Below are 24,351 nucleotides of genomic sequence, written 5' to 3' on the forward strand. Positions count from 1 at the left end.
AACTTACCATATTTGGTTATGGATGCTTTGGAATTCAAGCACTTGAATATAAAGTTAACTCAAGCTCAGTTCAAGAGAACTGAGATCGCTGAGATCTGATATATTACTGATCTCATCAGGACCATTGCCTTATGTCAGTAGCTGTACAAGATGCTGAAGTCAGAGCACTCTCAGAGACGCCATCTGAGTTGTTGCTATGCGCAGAACACCCAAGATTCAGCAGACATTACAGGAACTCCTTAGTTGGGCCTCTAGTAAAGCTGTCAATCCTCATGAAGCTGTTGCTGTTAGAGCTGCCATTCAGGGAGGCATGTTAGCTGCTGAAGTCACCAATGCACTATTTCAGGATGTCACTTGTCTTTCTCTGGGCATTGAGGTATCTTCACCAAAGTAATCAACAAGAACACAATGATTTCAAGGAAAATCCAGGTGTTTTCTACAGCTGCTGATGGTCAGGCACAAGGAAATTAAAGTGTGTCAGAGAGAGAATGAGTTGGCTGCAGTCAAGAAGCTTCTTGAACAATTTACTTTGATTAGAATTTCACCAGCCCCATGTGAATTTCAACAGATTTAAGTCACATTTGACATTGATGCTAATGGGATTGTATATGTTTCTGTAAAGGATAAAGGCACGGTATGTTAACAATAAATTGGGATCCAGTCTTCCAGTGGCTTAAGAAAAGATGAGGTAAGAATATGGCTAAGAATATAGAGAAGTATATCAAGGAAGATAAAAGGAAAAATGTATAGAAGCTGCTAATATTGCAGAAGAGATTATTCATGATACTGAAACAAAGAAGAATGCAAGGATTATCTTGGGTTGCAGATGAGTGCAAAAACTTAAAAAAAGAAATTTCTAAAATGGGAAAAATTTTGGCTTGCAAAAATAGTGAAACAGGAGAAAACATGAGGCTGGAAGCATCTACCTTCCAAGAAGTATCATTAAAGCTCTTTGAAATGCCATATAAAAGATGAGATCTGAAGGAGAAAGTTCTAGAAGTTCTACTTCTGGGGAATAGAAGAAAAATGAAAATGAGAGAGAGTAATGATATCAACAGTTAACCTTGAAAGGAACAGAAATCAGACCCTAGCCTATCATTGGTTTTCAGCTGCATGTAAAGGTATAGGGGAAGGATTCACTGATCATTACGAAGGCTTGAGAGAATTGTCTGCATCAGTGATTGTGATTCCAAGGGCTGGAATAAAAACATGCCATAAAAATCGAGGGAGAGTAGGATACCATATTTATTAAAGAACTCATTTGGGACAGGTCCTTCTAATAGCTAATTCTTATTTTCTATGACTGGTATTCTTTCTTATCCATACTCATGTAGGGCCAGATGCATTGCTAAAGAAAGAGAAACTAGATTGAAAGTAATGTTCTATTTTGTTTTATCTAGAATAATTCCTTGTAAAACAAGGTAATTAATGAAGCTCTTCAGTTTACATAAAGCTTCCTTTTTTTTCCCTAACCTTTGCTTTGGATACCTACTACATTGATACTTGTTCTTTTAATCTATTCTGGATTTTTAAAGAAAAAATAATATGAAAAAATAAGAAATTTTTAAAAAAATAAAAGTCTAATACTAGTTTTGCATAAAACTAACATTTAAAAACTAAGTCACTTCCGTTAGTCAATTAACATGAATTTATTGAGCACATGCTGTGTGCTAGGCACTGATCTAAGTACCTGAGATGCAAAAGGAGGCGAAAAAAATATGTCTTACTCTTACTCTTAAGGAGCTTCCAGTCAAATGGGGAAGACACCATTCAAACAACTATATACATACAAGGTATATTATCAAAGTGTGTGAGCTTAGCTAAGATTTGAAGATATGTAGAAGTTAGGAGTTAGAAGAAAGAGGAAAAGAATTCAGGCATGAAAAATAGCCAGTAATATTTCCCCAAATCAAGAGATGGAGTGTCACTGAATTATAGAGTTTTGGGAAGAAAGGGAAAGAGAAAAGTGTAACATAAAATAATAAAATAGTCTAGAATTCAGTTTCTCTAATTATATTTAGAGGACTTGGTTTTGAATGTAGCTTGTTGCTTACTTTATATTGGGTATATTCCTTAACATTTCCTTGACTTAGATTTCTGTTCTGTTAGAGAAGCATTATATAATCACTAAGGGCCTTAATTTGTTATTTAAAGTCATATTATTCAAAATAGGCTTAATTAAAAAAAAAAAACCTCAAGATTCTTATTTTTAAAAAACAATACATAGTAGCCAATATGTAAAAAATTCTGCTTTCAACCCAGAAAGCTATTATCCAAATGTTAACTCAAGGTTAAACTATTCCGATCCCTTTAACCTATATAGTGAAAATTTCAAAATGGAGAAGCTGACCTTTGTGTTGCCCATACAGGTTTGTAGGAGCCAGCAGTTCATATGTGACATGTTCAATAAAGACCTTTTTGCCTTTGACGGTTCTGTGGTTTTAAATTAACATATGAATTATGGAATAATATGATGCTATTTATTTAACTAGGATGACAGTCACATTTTCAAAATACTTTTAAAAATTTAAATTTTAGTTTGGTCCCATTTTTGACAGAAAAGTGATATCTCTACTTTAAAACTTATGTTTATTATATGTAAAAAGATGCTTCAAATGTTCTTTTATTAATTGATATCTTTTGGCATAAATCACAGAATTTTACCCTCTCTCTTCTTTCCTAAGAAATGCAAATGGGGACAGGACTTGTGGTTTTCATGGGTTTAAAGAACTCTCAGGAAAGAGGGTTTCCACACTCAATATCCATTGGCACTTCTCTACAACTTACAGACTTCAGAGTTGCTTAGATTTTGAGCACTGAAATGTCTTCTGGGTACCACAGTCTTCTGGGATTCAATGATAGTTTTCTGTTCACTATACTAAATAATTTCCTAAAACACAGAAGATATCATCTAGTTGGTAGTGTCAATCTATTTAGAATTCCATACCTCCAATGTTCCATTTTCTATCCATTTTTGATGGCAAGATTCAAAGTAAAAGGTGTTTTATTTTCCTTAGATAGTATAGTGGGTAGAACACTGACTTATAGTCAGGAAAACCTAAGATCAAATCTGACTGCAGCTGTGGTGTTTGGGCCAATTATTTTTACTACTGTCTGCCTCACTTTTCTAAACTATAAAATGGAGATAATAACAACAGCTGTGACCCAGGATTGTCATGATGACCAAATGAGATAATATTTGTATAGTACCCCTGACATATAGTAGGAAACTAACCTTCCATGATTCTATGTGAGAGAACTACCTAAAAATTCTTATGCAAATCACAAAAAAGAAAATCATTTCAGCAAAATTTCCAGTCTCTTTTGCTCAACAGTTTCTTCTTCCTAAAGACTATTGTTGACAATGAATAAGAGAATTGAAACTACCAAGCTGGAAGAATTGATTATATATTGTAGGTCACTGTAGCATGTACGAGAGAGTAAGTATGCTTTAAAGCTTAATGCAGAGCATACAGTGATCTAAGGCTTTGTGGAGCATGTGACACCTGAACTGAACTTTGAAGAAGAGAAGGATTTCAGTGGGAGGAAATGGAAGGGATATGTGTATCCTAGATCTAAGGAACAAGCTTTGTGTATATGCAATGGTAACTAAAAGCTAGAAAAACCCAGGGGATGATTATTTATCTAGCTTAACTGTAAAGTAGAATGAAATGGGGTAATAATGGAGGGTGCACTAGAAAAACAGATTGGTGCAATATAATATTAATTAGTTCAAAATATTTATTAAACTCATACTATGTGCCAGGTTTTGTGTTGTTTAAAAAAAATAGTCCCTGCTATCAAGATGCTCGACTAATGGTAGAGACAAGGAAAAAACATGAGTAAGTTATATACAGATAAACTGGATATATTCAATACAAAGAACTTGCTAACAATAAAGGGGGATTGATAAAGAATTTCTGTAAAATGTGCACTTTAGTTGAGACTTAAAGGAAGTAAAAGATGCTAGAAGAAAGATAAAGGAGAGCCTTTCACACAAAATTAAAATAGCCAGTGAAAATGTTCAAAGTTAGGAGATGGAGGTCTTGCCTGAGAAATGCAAAGAAAACTGTATCCCTGGACCATAAAATACAATTGATTGGATGAAGAGGGGTAAGACCCTCGAAAATTAGAAAGAAAAAACACTGATAATGGACAATAATGAAAGGCATTGAATGACAAAAAGAGAATTTTATATTTTATCCTGTATATTTTGCAGGGGTCCTCAAACTACAGCCACAGGCCAGATGCAGCAGCTGAGGATGTTTATCCTCCTCTCCCAGGGCTATGAAGTTTCTTTATTCAAAGGCCCACAAAACAAAGTTTTTGTTTTTACTATAGTCCAGCCCTCCAATAATCTGAGGGACAGTGAACTGGCCCCCTATTTAAAAAGTTTGAGGACCCCTGTGAGATACTGTGGAATAGGCTTAAGAATTTATGTTTTATCCTATAGAAATGGGAAACCACTGAAAGCTTTTAAACAGGAGAGTGACATAATCACACTTTTGCTTTAAGAAGTGTCAAATATTTCCTGATGTTTGGAGGTGGAGTCAAGATGCGTAGAGGAAGCAATCAAACTTTCCCAGTATTTCATTCCAAACAACTTTGAAATAATGCCTTAAGTTCACTTCTGAAATAGCTATGTCAACACAAGATCATGATGAGTTATTTTTCCAACCCCAAAAAAGTTAAGAGATTGGAAAAAGTTGTGTGAGATACATAAATGTTGGCTTATCTGGAGCTCAGCAGCATCTGCAGCTTCAGGAGCTCTCAAGTCAGGGATAATAAGGGGATCTGGCAAGTGATGAGAAATTATAGGAATCCCTTTGTTAGTACTGGACACAGGAAAGGGGTCTGTTTGACGATTCAAATGCCTCTGTTCAATTCTACCCTAGTCACATTTCAGAAGTGCTTACACGTACAAGAATAAAGGGTTCTAAGGAGCAGTATCAATTATGATTACAAGGAATCTGGGATCCTTCTTGGGTAAGAATCGGATCAAAATGGTGGAAATCCACAGTGGTGGAGAAAATTGGAAAAGAAATAATAATTATGGAAGAAAATTACGAGACAATTGACAGTTTGGTAAAAGACACAAAAATACTGAAGAAAATAACACTTTTAAAATGGAATAAGACAAATGAAAAAAGAGGTACAACAATTTACTAATGGAAATAACTCCTTAAAAACAGACTGGATCAAATGTAAATAAATTGAATTGGAAGCTAATGACTGTGCAATATCAAGAAATAAAGTTCAAAGAATAAAAATATGAAATATCTTATTGAAAAAAACATGTATCAAATAAGGCAGAATGAAAAAAAAATGTGTGTGTTTACAAAGTTAGCTGTTCAGTGAAGTCCATGCATTTAATTTTATATCTTTTAACTCAGAAGAGGGAATCTCTATTCTTAATACATGATCTCATTTAGAACTATCCTCATTTTCCTGATTCCCAGGCCAGTAAGCCTTCAAACATTTAATGCCTATACAGAAAAGTCCAGAAATGTAATATAACTGGAACATTAAACCTGGTTAATTTTCAACCCTTTAAGTAATTAAAATTCTACCCTGTGTCTATTATAAGCTTTTGAATTATCTTGCAATCTCTTGATTTCATTATTCTTATTATAAACAATTTCTGCTTTAACCAGAAATTCTATATTCTCCACCTCTTCTCCCTTGCCATTCATTTCCACTTCAGGACTTCTTTCAAAACCTTAAAATCCCTTTAGTTTGACTTTGTTTATCCATCTTGCTTTTTTTCTGTGTAGGTAGTATTTACTGTCTTTTTTTTAATCCTGTCTCATCATTTTTATTCCTGGATTGCTTGAATAAATCAAAAGCTGACATAATTTTTTCTCTTTCAAATTCAGCAGTTTGTTCACTGTTGGCTTGACTATTGTTTTATTCATCTTATATCTACATTTTAAAGCATTCCAAACCATTGCTATTATTTCTAAACTTTTTCACTCCACTGAAACTCTAATTATTTACAATATTAAAGCTTTCCAATTTTAACCTTTTCCATTCTCCTATACTTCAAAATCTCTCTATAGGTTTATCCATCATCTCATCTTTATTGGTCTCAGAGAATGAAATTGGCATTTTCTTTGCATGGGCAGAACAGAGCAAGAGTTTCTTCAAGATATTATTAAACATAGTGATGTCAATCCCAATTTAAATAAGCCAGAAATCTGAGTTCTGAGTAGGTGAGGATGTATGCTATGAAGGAAAAAAAATGATAATAATCAACTCTTTCAGCAGTCCAGTGTGCCTTCACAGTCAAAGGGGAGTAAAAGACTTTAAATAAAATATATGCTGGACATGCAGGCTCCTTTATTATTTTAAAAACTCATTCTATTAGTTACAGACAGGAGTATTATATTATTTGCACTTGAGCAAACTTGCCCTTTTAAATTAGTTTTATTAACGGGAAGGAAATTAAATTCCACAGCCTCTATTATGTAAAGGCAAACTTTTGTTTCAAACCATTCTTCCTCCTATCTCCTGATTCTTTGTAGTTTGTCCTTTTCCTAATTTAGGATAAAGATACTAATGATGATGATGATAATCATGACAATAATAATACCTCTCCTCTCCTCCTTAGTGTGAAGTTGAAGATAGAATAGCAGCTATTCAGCCGTAATCACAAAGCAAATCTTCCAGCAGCTTGTTCAAGTTTGCAAACTATTATCTCAAGAGCAACAAACCGTTATATTGAAAAGATGAACCAGAAAGGAGGTACCAAGTGCTGCAGCACAAAAACATCCCTATACACATAAATGTTGGTGCCTATTTATAGTCAATTCAATATTTTGTGAAATGAATGTATTTCCCACTGTTTCTAATTGTGGGAAATAATAGAGAGTATTGCCTTTAGATATGTGGATTTTACTATACTTATTAGTACAATTTCTTTCATAGAGGTGATATAGACACCAGCTGATGGCAGGTACCAAAAATTGGAGTTTGGTCATATGAAGAATTCACAATGGCCATTCTCTTTGATAAAAATTAGGTTTATTTAGGAGAAGTTACAGACAAAATGAAGAGATATAAAGACACCAGAAATGGTAAATATGAAATAGTGTTGGAAGAATTTTATAGAAAGGACAAGTTCCCTACTGGAATTCACAATTAACCAATAGAAAGGGAGTACCCCATGAGTTTGGGGCATGCCCTTAGCTGGCAGGCTAAATCCTGAAAGGGACTTAATACCCTAAGAAAGTTAGTTAGCTATAAGGAGGAGAAATGGGGTTAAGAGAGAGAAGCATCATAAGACATAATGGAGTTAGGAGATACATCACCTGGTACGGGGAAGGGATAAAGGAAAAAATATTACAAGGCATAATGCTGTGGTGGACTGACCCAAAGTAGAGCAATAAGTATGATATGGAGCCTAAGTAGATTAATAGAGAGAATTTAACCTCAGACACATGACTTAGATTTCTGACAGGACCTGGCAAGGTGAAGCTGCCCAAAACCTCTACCCCCTCCAGGGGTTTGACATAACTTAGATTTCTGACTGGAGAACCTTCACAAAGTTAGGTAAGCCTTCTCTCTGCCTGCCTTGAGATCAATTTTATCAATTCTTTAGTTTCTCCTTGCCTACTACACCTACTATTGAGTACCTCATCAGAGGCTTATGAATGAATGTTAGAGATAATTGTTACTGGTACAGTCAAGGAATGTGATCTTCCAGTTATTCAAAATGTTTTGGCTAAATATAATAAGATATAACAACAAAGTATAGTTATATTGCATTATCCATATTATACATATTTAAACATAAATAATACATGTATTTATGTCATAGATAGTGTCAGGTATGCTAGAATCTTCATTCTTCTTTGTATGGCTTATACTAGATGGATAATAAGATTCGTTTCAAAAATCAATTTCTTTGATTCTAATATTTCCCTCAGTGTCTCCATTTAACACCTCTCTAAATCAGAGCAGATGTTGGTTTATATTAGTTGAGGGAATTGCCTAAGTGAAAATTTCCTTTATCTATGTAATCATATCTAGGCCAGAAAAATATAAAACAAACACAAATCCAAAATTCTGAAATTTTTATCAGAGCACCTAATTTCAAAACTTTTTGTGTCTATTATTTCATTCATATCAGTTCATATAGTCACTAAAATGTTATTATCTTCACTTTTCAAATGAGAAAAATGAGATCAACAAATATAATTGCTTTTTGTTTTGGGTCACAGTCAAATTCAATTCTTCCAAAAGCCATGATATTCTATAATTAGCAGTCATGTAACATTACAAAGAGAATATTAGTGTTCAAGAGATAGAGATATAAAATCAAATAGTTTAGTTGTTCAAAGTGCTATGCACCTATCTTCATCCTCAATTCTGAAACTAGTTCATTGACCATATATAACCCAAGAGATCTAGACAAATTCAATGCACCAATTATATAAAATGATAAATTTTTAATTTACCACATCCTCCCCAAAGATGATTAAACAGATTTTTTTTTAATTCCTATGAATTACACTAAGGAAGCTTTATCTAGCTCAGCAACTTCAAACAAAGAAGGCAAAGTCAACTGTGAATAAAAGCATTTGGAGATAGGAGACTATTGTTTAAACTGTGAAGGAAAACTTATAAAAAATACCAAGAAACACTTAAGATTAATACAAGTCTTGATTTATTTAGATATCAATAATTAACAGAACAATGAAGAAATGTCTTCTTCAATAAAAGATCTTTAATAAAATTCTGTACAATTTAATGATATGAAAGAGACACTCAGAAAGGGGAATTTAAAACTCTACTGAGCCAATTACTTTTTAAATCAACACAATAACATTATTATTCTCCACATATTTCACCTGTGGGAGAGTAAAGACGTTATATCCTATAACAATTATCTGCAAGAATTCACCTATTCCCTTTAAATTTTTTTCATCCCGAATAATTATTTTGTATGCCAAAATTATCATAAACCTTCAATAATATTTAGAAAGCAGATACTTGTCTTGTTAATTTGTGACAACCTTTTATAGTTGTTGCTAATTACAGTATGTAAAAAGAGTCAATGTTTTGGAGTTGTGAAAAAAACAAATACCATGACAGACTTGATAAACATATGACTAGATCCAGCCATTCTGAAAAATATTTGAAATTATTAATGTAAAGTTGTTAAGTTTTTCTTATCTGAAGATCATTGATGGGCAGATTCCCCGGGAAAGTCAAAGGAAAGACTTCATATATAAGAAAATATACATAGAAATACTTTTTTCTTATAATAAAAAAGTCCTGAAACAGTTTCATTTATTGGAATCTCACTGAACAAATTTTGCTGTATAAATATGGTAAAACATTATAGCTCTATAGCAATGATGAATGGAAGAATTCAAAAAAAATGAGAAAAATATATGAAAAAAAGTGGTTTGTAGTAAGCAGAACTAGGAAACTGTAAACTCTATGTTAATTACACTTCTTACCCAACAAAATATATGAAATTAAGCTGAAGGTTATATAATGGCACTGAGATCTCGGCAGAGAGGAGATTGGGGATTGCACTTTTCATGGGAATAAGTATGCAATGATGTATTCATTTTCTAAATGTTTCATAACTTTTTCCTTATTAAAAGGAAAGACAAATTGGATAGAAGGGCAGCATATCTGGAAAAGGATGACAAAAATGTAGCCAATAATTAGTTATTATTGACTAAAATATATCTTTAAATTGGTTTGACTCCAACATGGTTTTCATTCTATGAATATAATCATATGTGGCTGCTCTTACCAGTTTCATCTTCTTTGATGCTATTGTACCTTTTATGCAAAAATCAGTGATTGCTAGGGTGCTAAAAATCTGAATATGGCAGTTCTATTGGTATTAAGTAAGAACTTTGTTTTATTAAATTCCTTCAGATCTTTAGAATTTTTTTTGTCTGGTTGTTGTCCTTTTTCATGTTTTGAATACAGATACCCATGGGATTCTTTTGCTTAAGATAGGTTTGACATTGACTTTTAGTAGGATCATTTTCCCTCAATTGCTTTTGTCTATCATATGAAATTCTATTGCTCATATTGTTTCACCTTCTTTTCCTAATACATTACAAATGAGTTTGTTTTTACCTCTAAGTTGGTAATCTTACCAACTTGATTAATATTTAGGTGGTGTCTGAGATTTTAGGGTCTCTTTGAAGTGGTAATTGCTTTATGTAAATTAAACTTGTAAAATGGTAATAGTCTCATATAAAGATTTTTTTTTAATTTTTGCACATTTTTCACTTTGGGAAATGAATCAATTTCCTCAATAATTTAAACAAATCAGGATTTAGTCATTTTTTCAGTCATTGCAGTCATATCTGATTCTTTATGACCTTATTGGGGATTTTAGTGGCAAAAGTATTGGAATAGTTTGTCATTTCCCTCTACAATTCATTTTTTAGATGAGAAACTGAGGCAAATAGGGTTAACTGACTTGTGCAGTCACATATTTTGCAAGTGTATGAAAACCGGATTTGAACTCGAGGATGAATCTTCTTAACTTCAGGTTTGCCATTCTATCTATTGCACTATTTAGCTGCCCCAGGTTCTGAGTCTACCTGGTGTAATTTCTTCACGAGATATCTCCTGATTTTTTTTCTAATTTGACATTGATTTTAACCTGTGATCCACATATAGGCATCTGATACAGAAATGATTCCAAGGGAAATAATTTCCTCTTGATTAAAATATAATTAATTAGTTTTTGTCTCTAACATTTAGTTCTCACTATGTGCAATTATTTTTGCTCTTTTCTTAAGCACTTACTATGTGCCAAGTAATATACAACAATAAACAACAACAAAATATTCATTTCTCTCAAGGAGCTCACAATCTTATGGGAATGACATGTAAACATCCATGTGCAGACAAGAGGGAGACAGGATAAATGAGAGATAATCCCAAAGAGAAGACATTAAAGTTAAGGAGGATTGAAAGACAATTCTTATTGCAGAAGACTGGAAATTAAATAAATCTAAAAAATCTGACAAGTCTAGAAGATACAGATCAGGAGATAGAGACTTCCAGACAAGGGAGCTAGCCAGTAAAAGTTCTTATATTCTGGAGATTGAAGATTGATCTTCAGTTGGGAGAATAGGAGGAGAGAAACTCTTATGATTGACTACAGAATGCATATAGTGCCTAAAGCCTGGAAAAATAATAAGGGTATAGATTATGAAAGGCTAATAAAACTAAATCAGATTTTATATTTGATCTTGGAAGTGTTAGGAAGCCATATAAATAAGTAGTGGAATGATAAGACCTAGGCTTTATTCTGCAAGGGGTTAAAGAAAATTTAACATAAAAATGGTTCACTGCCTATATAGTAACCAGCACCAAGGGTTTTCAAGATATATTCCTGGCCATCAAATTTTATTGTCTATACCGCTTTCTTTCCACAAAGAATATTAAATAGTTTCTGTAAATATCTATTATAGTCTATCAGTCCTTTCATGACCAATAAAAAGTGAAAGTTTCAGTAAAACAGTTGAGATATTTTGCAGATAACAAGTAATGAGTTTGATTTATTTTTTCAGTCAATTGTTTTAATGTTGTGTCACCTTGGCTGATTTTTTCTTGTTTTAAAAAATACCAAATATAGGAAAGAATTAAAGTGGTTAAGAAGTTTATTTAAGGTCAGTGCACTAATCAGTGACAGAAGTGATGGTGGGAGAGCTACAATACCAGAATCTCCTGAGCCTCTGATACCCTTGCTAAGATAATGTGTGGATCACATCTTCAAACACATGTGATAATCTATACAAACTTTGTATAGATGACAAATAAAGACAAAGGTTAGGAAAATCTGCTTTCACTGGCTCACAAGAATGGACTGGTAATTTTTTTAAAATTAGGAATTTAACTCTTGGGAATTGAAAATGGGAAATCAGGACTTCATTTTTTTTGTTTTCTTGATTGTCTATACTACAGCTACTTAAACTTTCCCCACTCAATGTCCCTTTTCTCTTGAAAAATGTTTATGCAACCCCAAGTATGAGGTATATAAAAAGATAAAACAAATTAAACATTTACTGTTAACAAATCAGAATTTTGTGACCCTTGTATTCAGTTATGTAACCCAACATAGGGTCAAATCCCACAGTTTAAGAAATTTTGGTCTACATGTAAGAAAGTGATACAGAAAATGTTAATGCACATTCAACTTTTAAGTATTTACCATGCTCCCCCACCCAGAGATATTTATTAAACATTTAGCAGTATATACCTCTATGAAAATCTCCATATTTGTTACAAGTTAGGCCATAATTAGTTTTATTTACTATGTCATACACATAATTAGTTTTATTTGCTTTGTATAAATTTAAAGTTATTATGATATATGTTTCACACAGTGACTTGCATTGTAGATCAACTACATTCTGCAACACTGTAGAAACTACATTTTCTAATTGTTCACTTCTATAAATTGCATTGAAATTGTGCTTTTTAATTTTAAAATAACATTTAGAAATTATAGAAACATATCTAAATAACCATAGTTTTCAATAAAGGTTATAATTAGTTATTTGAAAATCAATTATCAAGGACAATATATTAACATTGTTGTACTTATTGCTCGTGTTGTTGTTAGTCCATCATTCTCAAAGAAAACCAATGCACCAGAAAATTGTGGTATCAACTCACAAGTGAATTGGGCTATGCAAAGTCACCAGCCTCTTTCTCTTCTCCAGAGACATCAGAGTCCAGTGACAAGACACAGATCAGGATCAATGGAATTGACCATGGATGTAGTGGGAGATCTTAACCTTTTATGAAAAAGGTCTTTCCCTAGTCTCAATTTGTCTGAGGCAATATCCATTCAGTGATGAAGCCTAGGTTGTTGTTGTTGTTGTTTCCTGCTTGAAGAGGACCATGAGAACAGCAAGGTGATGTTGCGACAAAGATGTTTAATAGGACTTAATTTGACTAAGTCAATGACCAATTAGTGAGTAATACTAGATAGTAAATGGGGCAGAGAATAGCCTCTTTTGCCTCATGGTTTCTGGTCAAAACAAACAATTGATATTTACTTTCAGTCTCAGATAATCAGGGACAAAACAATGATCAACTGAGGCTTGCCTAGATTTACTGTTGGTCAATCAGGAGAGCCCAAGTAATTTGGTTTTCAAGCATGGTCCTTGAAATATAACCTGTGAACCCCAATATCTTGTGAGTTTCATCATTCAGAATTTATATTCCTTTGAGCAAAACACCCTGCACTTAAAGGAATGATACCCTATGTGAACAGAGGAAAGGAAAAGTAAAAAAGAAAGAAAAAAAATTAAGTGAAGCAAAGAGAAGATAAGTATACAAGCAAAAGAAAGAGAAAACAAGACAAAAAAGAAAGAAAAAAGGTAGAAGAATCCACAAAAAGATGAAGTGAAGTAATTTTCTAGCCCAGGACAACTTAAAAGTTCTGTCAACAAAAGCTACAACAACAGAGCCCTGACCCTAGAAACCAAAAGCAAGCCTTGGGAATCAACAAATCAGCAGCATCAGTAGCTATTTTGAGAGCTCTCAGCCCACAGATGGTAAAGGGGTTAAATAATAGGTCAGAAGGAGATTACATGGATCTTTTTTCTAGCACTTTGGCAAGACTTTGTTGCTTTGCCCATTCTTTTATCTACTTTGCAGTCTGAGTGGCTGGTTCAAGGTGAGGAAAAGCACTAGCACATCAGACGGGCAACTATAGAATGGGGACCCTCCTCATAGTTCCAGGGCAGAAAAGAGTTTTTGTGGCCACTCATAGACAAAAATACAAGCTAGGAGAAAAGCTCTCCCTAGATCATAATGGAAGAACTGAAAAATCACAGGATCTTTGAAGTATCTCTGAAAACAGCTGCACAAAAAAACTTGAAGCTTGGAATAGTGTATTCTCTACCTTGGAAACAGAGCACTACTTTAAGAAAGAGTTAAAAGTCAAGAAATGGGCTGAGAAAATGATCAAACAGTGAAAATATTTTGATCATAGAAAGTTACTATGGTGACAAGGAAGATCAAAACACACTTAGAAGATAGAGTCAAAGCTCCTACATCCAAATCCTCCAAGAAAAGTAGAAAATGGTGTCAGGTCATGGGAGAGTTCAAAAAAACTATGATCAAAGAGAGGAGGGGAAGAGAGGAAAGAGAAAGAAAGAGACAGAGAGAGAGAGAGAGAAAGACAGAGAGAGAGAGAGAAACAGAGAGAGAGGGAGAGAGAGAGAAAGAGAGAGACAGAGAGAGAGAGAGAGAGAGAAGAGAGAGAGAGAGAGAGAGAACCTATACATCATCTTTCAGGAAATAATCAAGTGAAACTGCTCTGCTGTTATGCAACCAGAGTATAAAATGAAAATGGAAAGAATCCACCAAGCACCTGCTAAAAGAGATCCCAAAATGGAAACACAGGAAAATTGTTGCCAAATTTCAGAGGTTCCATGTTGAGGAAAAACATTTTAAAGCAGCCAGAAATAACAATTCAAATGTCATGGAACCACAATCAGAATAATACAAGGAAGATTTAGCAACTTCTACATTAAAGGATCAAAAGGCTTGGAATATGACATTCTGGAGTGCAAAGGAATTAGGATTATAATTAAAATTCAACTAACCAGCAAAACTGAGTATAATTCTTCAGGAGAAAAATAAAATTCAATGAAATAGAGAATTATTATTGATGAAAAGATCAGAGCTGAAGAGAAAATTTGACTTTTCGATAGAAGATTCCAAAGCAGAATAAAAAAAAAAAAAAAAAAACGTAAGCTGGAAAGGGAAATCACAAGGGACTCGATCAGGTTAAACTGCTACATGGGAAGATGACACTTGTAACTCAAAAGAATTTTCTCATTATTAGAATAGTCAAAAGGAGTATATATAGACAGAGGGCACAGATATTAGTTGAATTTTTCAGGAATGATATGAAAAAAATAAGATCTTCCCCTCACAGATTTATTTGTTTGTTGTATATTAATTTATTTATGTATTTATACATTGCATTAGATTTTTTTTCTTTTGACTAGGTGAAAGAGATCATTGTTTAACTCAATTGCTACCTAGCCTTAATCCCTGAGTGAGCCTTAATACCTGTTGAAGATCTTAGCTTAAAAAGGCCAAAGTCTCCCATTGCATCAGAGCTGTCTCCCGTGATCCTGATCTATATCTGGCTACTGTATCCAGCTGGCTCTAGAGAGGAAAATGAGGCAGGTGACCTTGCACAGCACTCCCTCCCCTAAATCCAATTCACTTGCATCACATGTGATGTCATAGCATCGTCTCCCTGATGTGATGGTCTTCTTGGAGAAAGGACAAACCACAGCAGCCATGTCTGTAGCCTTTGAGCTGTTGATGAATATCTTTTCTGTGATATTCTAGATGATAAGAACTGAAAAAAGCTGTTAGATTTAGCAACTAAAAATCATCATTAACTTAGGAGAGAGCACTTTTGGTTGAAGAATGATCTCAAAAGTCAAATGACAAGAAATTTTTTAAGATAATGAGATGGAAAGATTTAGAAACACTTGTAAAAAAGAACAGATATGACACTATAGCTAGAGGAGAAGGATGGATCAAATGAGGTTTTGTTTTTTGGTTTAGATGGTTGTTAGGTTTTTTTAAATATGTGAATATTTTAAGATAATAGGGAGGCAGCCATTAGAGAAGGATATGTCGAAGACAAATGAGGGCAGGAGGATTATAGAGAAGGCAACATTAGAAATCATGGAAAGAAATAGAGACTTTCATCAAATTGTTTCAATAATTACTCTGTCATTTCTTGGCAGGACAAGGACAAGGCATACTTAACTCTGAAAAAGTAAAAGTGTCTTCAATAGGAGAAGGTTACTGGAGCAGAGTAGGAAAAATAATCAGGAGTTACAGGTGGACCGGGCTATTATGGTTATTTCCTCAAAATGGGATTTTTTTTTTTTTTTTGGTGAGGTAAAATTGTTTTAATTTGCATTTCTTTTTTTTTCCTCAAATCTTTTTTTTAATAACTTTTTATTAATAGAACTCATGCCAGGGTAATTTTTTACAACTTTATCCCTTGCATTCACTTCTGTTCCGATTTTTCCCCTCTCTCCCTCCACCCCCTCCCCCAGATGGCAAGCAATCCTTTACATGTTGAATAGGTTACAGTATATCCTGGATACAATATACGTATGCAGAACTGAACAGTTTTCTTGTTGCACAAGGAGAATTGAATTCAGAAGGTATAAATAATCCGGGAAGAAAAACAAAAATGCAAGCAGTTTTTTTTTCCCAGTGCTCTTTCTTTGGGTGAAGCTGCTTCTGCCCATCTTTGATCAATTGAAACTGAATTAGCTCTCTTTATCGAAGAGATCTACTTCCATCAGAATACATCATCAAACAGTATCATTGTTGAGGTATATAATGATCTCCTGGTTCTGCTCATTTCACTTAGCATCAGTTCATGTAAGTCTCACCAGCCCTCTCTGTATTCATCCTGCTGGTCATTTCTTACAGAACAATAATATTCCATAACATTCATATACCACAATTTACTCAACCATTCTCCAATTGATGGGCATCCATTCATTTTCCAGCTTCTAGCCACTACAAACAGGGCTGCCACAAACATTTTGGCACATACAAGTCCCTTTCCCTTCTTTGGTATCTCTTTGAGGTATAAGCCCAGTAGAAACACTGCTGGATCAAAGGTCAAAACGGGATTTTGAAGAGGAGATTAACAATCAGAAGAAGAGACCACAGATATAGTGGTATCTATAGGCACTAAATCTTTTGTGAATATATGTCTAATCTGGAATGAATTATGTTCATTCATTATTAAAAAGAAAATGCCTTCATTTGTATTGCTTATGTGCATGAAAGCAATAAAATAACACTTTGTTTTCATTAAAAATATTAAATAAATTTCAGAGAAATTAGAATATTTCATATTATCATGAAATAAAGATACTCTTATTTTAAATTATCATCAGGAAGACCTTGTCTCTGATATACAGTATGACCTGGGCAAATCATTTAACTTGTCAATGCTATGGAATAGAGGTATCGAATACTCTCTGGTGACATTGTAGTTTTCAAAATTCCAGAATTCTATAGAATTGAATTAACATGATTAGGAAATATATAACAATACCTATAAAAACACAATAAAATGTAAATAATGGTAATTTAGTAGTTTTCCAAGTTAATATGCAGCCACAGGGATACTTATTGTTGTTGCTGTTTGTCTTTCATTCTCAAAGAGGACCATGGCATAAGGGAGGTGATACCATGACATGCAAGTGAATTGGATTTAAGTAAGGGAGGATTGTTCAAGGTCACCTGCCTCACTTTTCCCTCCAGAACCATCTGGATCTGGTGGATACTTATGTACAAGGTAGTAGCACCTGCTTCCATTTAAGTTTGACATCACTGCTCTAGGAACTCTCTAAAACTATAGGTTGAAGAAAAGGTACAGACCTGCATTGGAAAAGTTTTCTTTTCCTGAAGTTTCCTTTTCCAATGAAATCATAAGCCCAGTTTCTATTTTTATTTAAAATAAATATTAAATTATGTACTGACAATTAAAACTATGATTTAGAAGTACTATTCATTTAGTTTTCTATTTTCATTTTATTTAAATACTATATAAATTGTTGCCAATTTTATATTTTCATACTAAGTTCTTTATTCTAGAGGAAGGGGATGTTGTAAATCACTTGGTTAACCTCTTTGTAGTTTCTTGGCATTTTGTGAGAACTGTTTAGTTATTCTCAATAATACAATGATCCAAGACAATTGCAAAAGACCAATGATGAAGTATACTATGTATTTCTAGAGAAAGAACTGATATTGTTTGAATGTAGACTGAAGCATCCAATTTTTCACTTTCTTCATTTTCTTTTGAATCTTCCTATATAAAAAGACTAATATGGAAAGATTTGCATAATTGCAGATATATAATCTATATCTGATTGCTTATTATCTGGAAAGGAGGTAGAGATAAGGATAGAATTTGGAACTCAAAACTTCAAATATAAATGTTTAAAAATTGGAAAAAAATACTCATCTAGATAGTTTGAATGCTTGATCTGAACCTGGGAGAGGGTTGTTCAAAATGGAAAAAAAAAAGTATCAGTCTTTTGTTTCCTTCCCTTTTAGATTTTTGGTAGTATCTTCTTCTCCTGCCACTAAAAAATAAATGGATATTGAACTTTTTTTCAATAATAAATAAAATATTTTGTATAAAGTAATTGAGTCAGTATACTAAAGTAAATAGAGGGACACACTTAGAGTCCCAAAAGCTCAGTTCAAGTTGATGCACTAACACAGACCAGTTATGTGACTATGGTGAAATTATTTCATCTCTCAGTGCCCTACATAAAACTCTAAGTCTAAAGGTTACAGATAAGATGAGCATTTGCTATGGTGGAATTACCTTCACAGATTTCCCAATAGTGACAGAATAATTTCTTCAGCAAACATTTCACCTCTGATGGTAGACTCTTATGTGACGTTCTTTATCAGGACACCTACATAAGTGTCCTTATATAGGACGCTATTTCAGTTTATACTACTGTACAAAGAACTTCATTAAAAAATGGGAAGAATTCTATTGTCATCCAGCTATTGTCGCTGGACACCCTTAGAATTTATAATTTAACAACAACAAGATCTGGACCTGGAATTAGGAAGTTCTTGAGCCAAATCCAATTTCAGACATTTATTAGCTATGTGACCCTGAGCAAGCCATTTAACCATATTTGCCTCAGTTTCCTCATCTATAAAATGAGCTGGAGAAGGAAATGGCCAACCACTCTAGTACTTTTGCCAAGAAAATCCCCGGGATTACAATGAGTCAAACATAATTGAAAATCCCTAAAGAATTTTTAAAAAACGTAGCAGAGGCTAAGTTTCCCAAAGCATTTGACTAAATAGTATTGGTACAAAGATAATTTCCAATCATTTTAATTTTTAGTTCAATGTACCTATATAATCATAAATATAATATCATGTAAACATTAACTATACATTTGGTTTTAGTTAGTATTAATTAATACTAATAATTACACATACTTCATTTTTGGAAATCATTTTACAAGAAATTAATAGGGTGTTTTGTTTTTTGCTAAGAAATAAACTATGGAAATTTTGTAAAAGAAAAGAAATCCTCTTAGAATATAAATATATGGCCAAGTAATTTCAGAAGGAAGAGTCACTGGAGGAATGGAATGAGTAATGGTCTCAAGAGAAGTAACACTTCAGCTGAGCTTTGAAGGGAGGGAAGGATTACAGGAGAGGGAATCGTAGGTAGAGAATATTCTAGGTATGGGAGTGTCATGAAAGTGATATGTTCTGTTTAAAGAATATCAAGGAGGTCAATTGGGCTGTAATGTTGGAATAGCTAGGTGGCTTGATGAACAAAATGATGGGGCTGAAATCAGACTCATCTTCCTGAGAGTTCAAATCTGGTTTCAGACACTTAGTAGCTCTATGACCTGGGCAAGTCACTTAGCCCTGCTTGCCTCCGTTTTCTCATCTTTAAAATGAGCTGGAAAAGTAAAGTTCAAAGAAAACCCCAAATGGTATCGTGAAAAGTCAGATGCAACTGAAAATGTTTGAACAACCTATGATGTAGAAAGGTATGTAATCAGTATAGCTGTGAAGAAATGAACCTGACTGAGATTGTGCAGGGCTTTAAAATGAAACAAAAGAAACTTGGATTTCATCCTAAGGACAATTAATTCGATACCACTAAAGCTTGTTATGATAGGGAAAAAATGAACAAGAAATAAATTAGTATGTGAAAGGATTAAGAAGATTTTCTAATCCTTGGCAAAACTTCAATATTAAGGTAACCAAATTAAATGTGAAGGTGACTAAATTAAAGTTTGAGAAAAAGTAAAGTCTTGATGGTGCTGGCTCAAAAGTAAGAATAATTCAGGACCTATAAAAACAAATTGCTCTAACCACACAGATTAAAACTAAGGTTCAGGGACAGTATTAATATATTTAAATCCACCTTAATGTAGTTAACAGACAAGTGCATTAAAAATTAACAATTTTTTAAAGAAATTATTTGATTTAAAAGCAGCATTTTAATTAAATCATGTTTTTGATGTCATTTTTCAGCTTAATACATGAAATTAATTTCATTTAAAAAATAACTTAAGTAAATATAGTTGGGTCACTCCCATTTACCAGTTTTTAAATAGTATTGGATTTTTTTTGCATGTGCTCATTAGCAAATGTACCTGTAGATTACCATATGATTTGTCACTGAAGAAGTATATTATTTCTACTCATCAAACTCTGTCAAGATAACTGCAAAGAAGAAGCAAAAAATCCTTTATTGCCACAAACGCCAATGATAACAAATGAATATAGAATCAACAGTGTCTATACTTATCCAGCATTTTTAATAGTGTGTATATTCAGAACTATAGTGGGAATAGAATTGTATTAGTTTAACATTGTTCTATTGGCTTGCCTTAAGAACATGATGCTACAAATGAGCACGATATTTGCAAAACATATCTTTAACTATCAAAAGACCAAAATTAAATGAACAAAAACAAAGATTAAATGTTTTCCATTAGCATTTATCAATGCAAATTTAAACAAGCAAAACATCTATTAGTCCTCACAACATAAAGTTGCGATCTCCTTCTGGTTCTGTCTCATCTGTCTAATGCTCTCCCTCCTTCAGTCTGCCTACCTCTATTTAGTAGTCTTTCTCTATTTCTCTTCGCCTCTTCCTTCTCTGTCTCTTCTTTCCATGAATGACTTTCAAGTGTCTTAAAGGAACAAAGAAAATCAGGGACAGAGAGAGAGAGAATTTTATCTAAGGCCACTAAGGTCCTTTAATCCCAAATTCAATATTTCTTGCCATTTTATTATTACTCTATACAAAGTTATTCCTCATCTCTCAGTAAAGGGTAGAATTCTTTCATCTTAATAGAATAAAAAGAAGTATTTATTACTAATAGGTATATATTAGCACTCAAGAATCATCATGAATCATGAGAGACTCCGGGATTTGTATGTCTTACTTCCAAGGAGATGGATATGTAATTTCTGGAATGTCTTTCTCTAGATCTTAACTTATTTCATGGAGTCATTTACCTCAATCTAAAGGTGAAATAGACCTTAGTCATCAAGTGATCTTAGATGTCATCATTTTTTTTTTTTTTTTTTTACAAATGAAGAAACTGAGATCTAGAAAGATGGAATGACTTTATATTCAAAATGGACGGGGAAAGGATTTAGGGAAAGTTGCCCACTGGCTGGTTGTTGACAATGTTTATGCCTTTGAAAAATACCAATAATTCAGACTAATGTGTCAATTCAATATACTCTAGATGCTGTTGGGCTTAATTGAATGCCTGCTTGAAATGTGATCAATTATATTGATGTTACACTAATATGTGTTTCAATAAACATAATAAAATCCATCTGAAACCTGAAAATTTCCCCAAGTTGTTAAAAAGCTTCAGTTTAATTATGTTTAATTTATATTTGGTAATAAGAGTTGTTCATGGGTGCACATTGATTTCAATTATGTATATAAAAAATTAGATAACCTTGAATCACTTTGATGTCTCTCCGTAAATCAAATGATGCCCTCTTTTGATGTTCCAGGCTAATTATTTCTACTAATGCAAATGTCAGCACCAGTGAAGAGTAAATTGGGGAATGGAACAAACAAATAAATGGTACAGGAAATTGCTTAGCATTTGTGAGAATGAACCATTGTGTCCTAAATCATCACAAAAGTACCTTCTGCCATTGAAAATTGTATGGCTATGCATATGCAAATGTGGTAGCTTCTGGCATTCTATGATAGGTAATCCAATATTGTTCTCTTTAATTTTTTCCCCCAGAGTGCTACATCTGTATAGAAACATAAATACCAAACCAAAGGAAAAGCATGACAGCTTAATTTAAAAAAAATTTTTTTTGAGTATTGTGTCTACCATGTGATTCAAAGTGATCATCTTTGAAGAATGTGCATTACTTACAGAGAACACATACTATTACATACTCCAAGGATATGTAATCCTCTGATTATACATGCTTTAATGCATACTTAGGTTAATGTATACATTAGAATATAATCTGTGAAAACTAGTAACTTCTCCAAGTTTCATTACATGATGTCAACCTAGCAGGAAAAAAAAAAAAGGATGTCACAAAGCATCAGATAGGTTTAAAATATTTTCATTGCTACATTTTGGCACAGTTGTCACCATAGCTCATTTAATTTCCTGAGACTTAAAATTATATATCATAAATATGACTTAACTGAATTAGTAGAAGTCTTCACATTGTTGTTTCTCAATAGTAAAATCACAGATCTAGACCATATTTTGGTGGAGCAGTTAAAGATTATGCAAAATAACCATGTGTACAAATATTCTCAATTTAAAAAGTCACAAAAGAATTCAACTATGTAAGTCACTTAACAAAATGTATTGAGCATTTTATTAGGCAATAAAAACTAAAAGATGACTTAGAAAATCTTGATATCTACTTAGTAGTAATGACTAAATAATAATCCATGAAAATGACAAGGATAATATATGAAAGCCACTTTTAATAGATGTACAAAAAAATTATAACAAAATGCTAGCAATGGCCAGTTTTGTTTTCATTTTTGTTTGTTTTACTAATTTGGATTACCTAGTAAGAGCTAAGTAAGAAGATATGCAGTAAGTCAACAAGCTTTAATAAATGCCTACTGTATTCTAGGGATGGCAATAATGTTCTCAAGGAGATCACAGTCTAATAGGAAAGCCAACCTGCAAATGACAATATAAAAGCAAGATAAAGAGACAGAATAAATTGGAGGCAATCTCAGAGAGAAAGCACTAATGTTAATAAGGAATATGAGGACCTTCCTACTGAGGGTGAATGTTTAACTGGGACTTGAAGGAAAATCCTGAATCTAGGAAATTATATGAGGAAGAAGAGCATTTCAGTCATGGAGGAAAGCCAATCAAAATTCCATGAGTCCAGAGATGGACTTGCTTTACAGAAAGAACAACAAGAAAGCCCAGTGTTCCTTTTTTTTTTTTTTTTGAAGAGTATATGGAAGGGAGTAAGGGTGAAATATGGCTTAAATCCAAGAATGGGGACCTGTTCTTAAGGGCTTTAAAAATTAACCATAGCTTTACATTTGATTCTGGATTGAACTGGGGCTGGGAAGGGATAAGTGGTATGGTCAGACTTCCATTGTAGGAAGATCAATTTGACAGCTGAATGGAGAATAAACCAAACAGGTGAGAGCCCTAAAATAAAGAGATTAACAAGAAGCCTATTGCAATACTCTAAGCATGAAGTGATGAGATTTGCACCAGGATGGTACCAATATTGGAAGATAGAATGTAGACTGTACAAGAGATGTCACAATGTGCTAAGATGATTTCTATTGGTGATTGTATAAGAGAGTATAAGGATAGGGCAATCTCATTTAGATACTTTAAACAAAATGGTCCATCAAAAGTGATATATTACAGCATAGTTATGATTAGCAATGATAACATGTGGAGTAAATTCCAGAGGTTGGACTTGGAAAAATAGAGTTCAGTGTTATACAGATAACAGTCTGCTCATGGGTACAGGCATTTAAGAAAGGTGTGTGTTTTTGTGGGGTGGTTCATGTGCATATGCATGCTTGTATGGTCATTTATTTCATTAAATACTTCTCCATACATGTACAAATTTTAACATTCATTTCTTTAAAATTTTATTTCTAATTTGCTCTTCCCCTCTTTCTCTTTCCCACCTCTTGAGAAGATAAACAATGTGGTATTTAATATATATGGGAAGTCATGAAAAACATATTTCAACATTAGCTATGTTGCAAAAGACAAGCAAGACACACAAACAAGGGGAAAAAAAGAAAAGAAAAATTATGTTTTAATCTCTACTCAGAGTTTACTAGTTCTCTTTGGTATTACTCTAATCAAGAATAGATCACTTTTTAAAGTGACAACTGATACCTTTGATTTCTTCTTCTAAAAACTTCCTGTTCATATTTTGACCTTTTAACAATTGGGGAGTGGTTCATTTTCATAAAGTTACTTAGTTCCCAATATATTTACAAATGAGGCTTTTGTCAAGGCAACTTTCTGTATTTTTCCCAGTTTCTTGTTTTTCTTTTAATTCTAGCTGCATTCATTTTGCTTGTGCAAAACTTTTTAATTCAATGTAATCAAAATGAATCATTTTACTTCCCATGATCCTATATATCTCTTATTTGGTCATACACTTTTCCCTTACTCAGCTATCTGGCAGGTAGATTTTTTCCATGCTCCTCTAATTTACTTATGTTATCAATCCTTATGTATTCATTTTGACTTTATCTTGGTATACATAATATTAATC

The 24,351-nt window shown here is 33.1% G+C and overlaps 1 protein-coding gene and 1 pseudogene across 2 annotated transcripts in view; both read left to right on the forward strand.

The window, feature by feature from the left end:
* The window catches only part of LOC127540596 (stress-70 protein, mitochondrial-like), a 90,668-nt pseudogene extending 89,622 nt beyond the window's left edge, over window positions 1–1,046 (forward strand).
* The window catches only part of GALNTL6 (polypeptide N-acetylgalactosaminyltransferase like 6), a 1,500,784-nt gene that overhangs the window by 471,845 nt on the left and 1,004,588 nt on the right, over window positions 1–24,351 (forward strand). The window lies entirely within an intron of this gene.

The sequence above is a fragment of the Antechinus flavipes genome, chromosome 6 (assembly GCF_016432865.1).
Source record: "Antechinus flavipes isolate AdamAnt ecotype Samford, QLD, Australia chromosome 6, AdamAnt_v2, whole genome shotgun sequence".
Classification (NCBI taxonomy): Eukaryota; Metazoa; Chordata; class Mammalia; order Dasyuromorphia; family Dasyuridae; genus Antechinus; species Antechinus flavipes.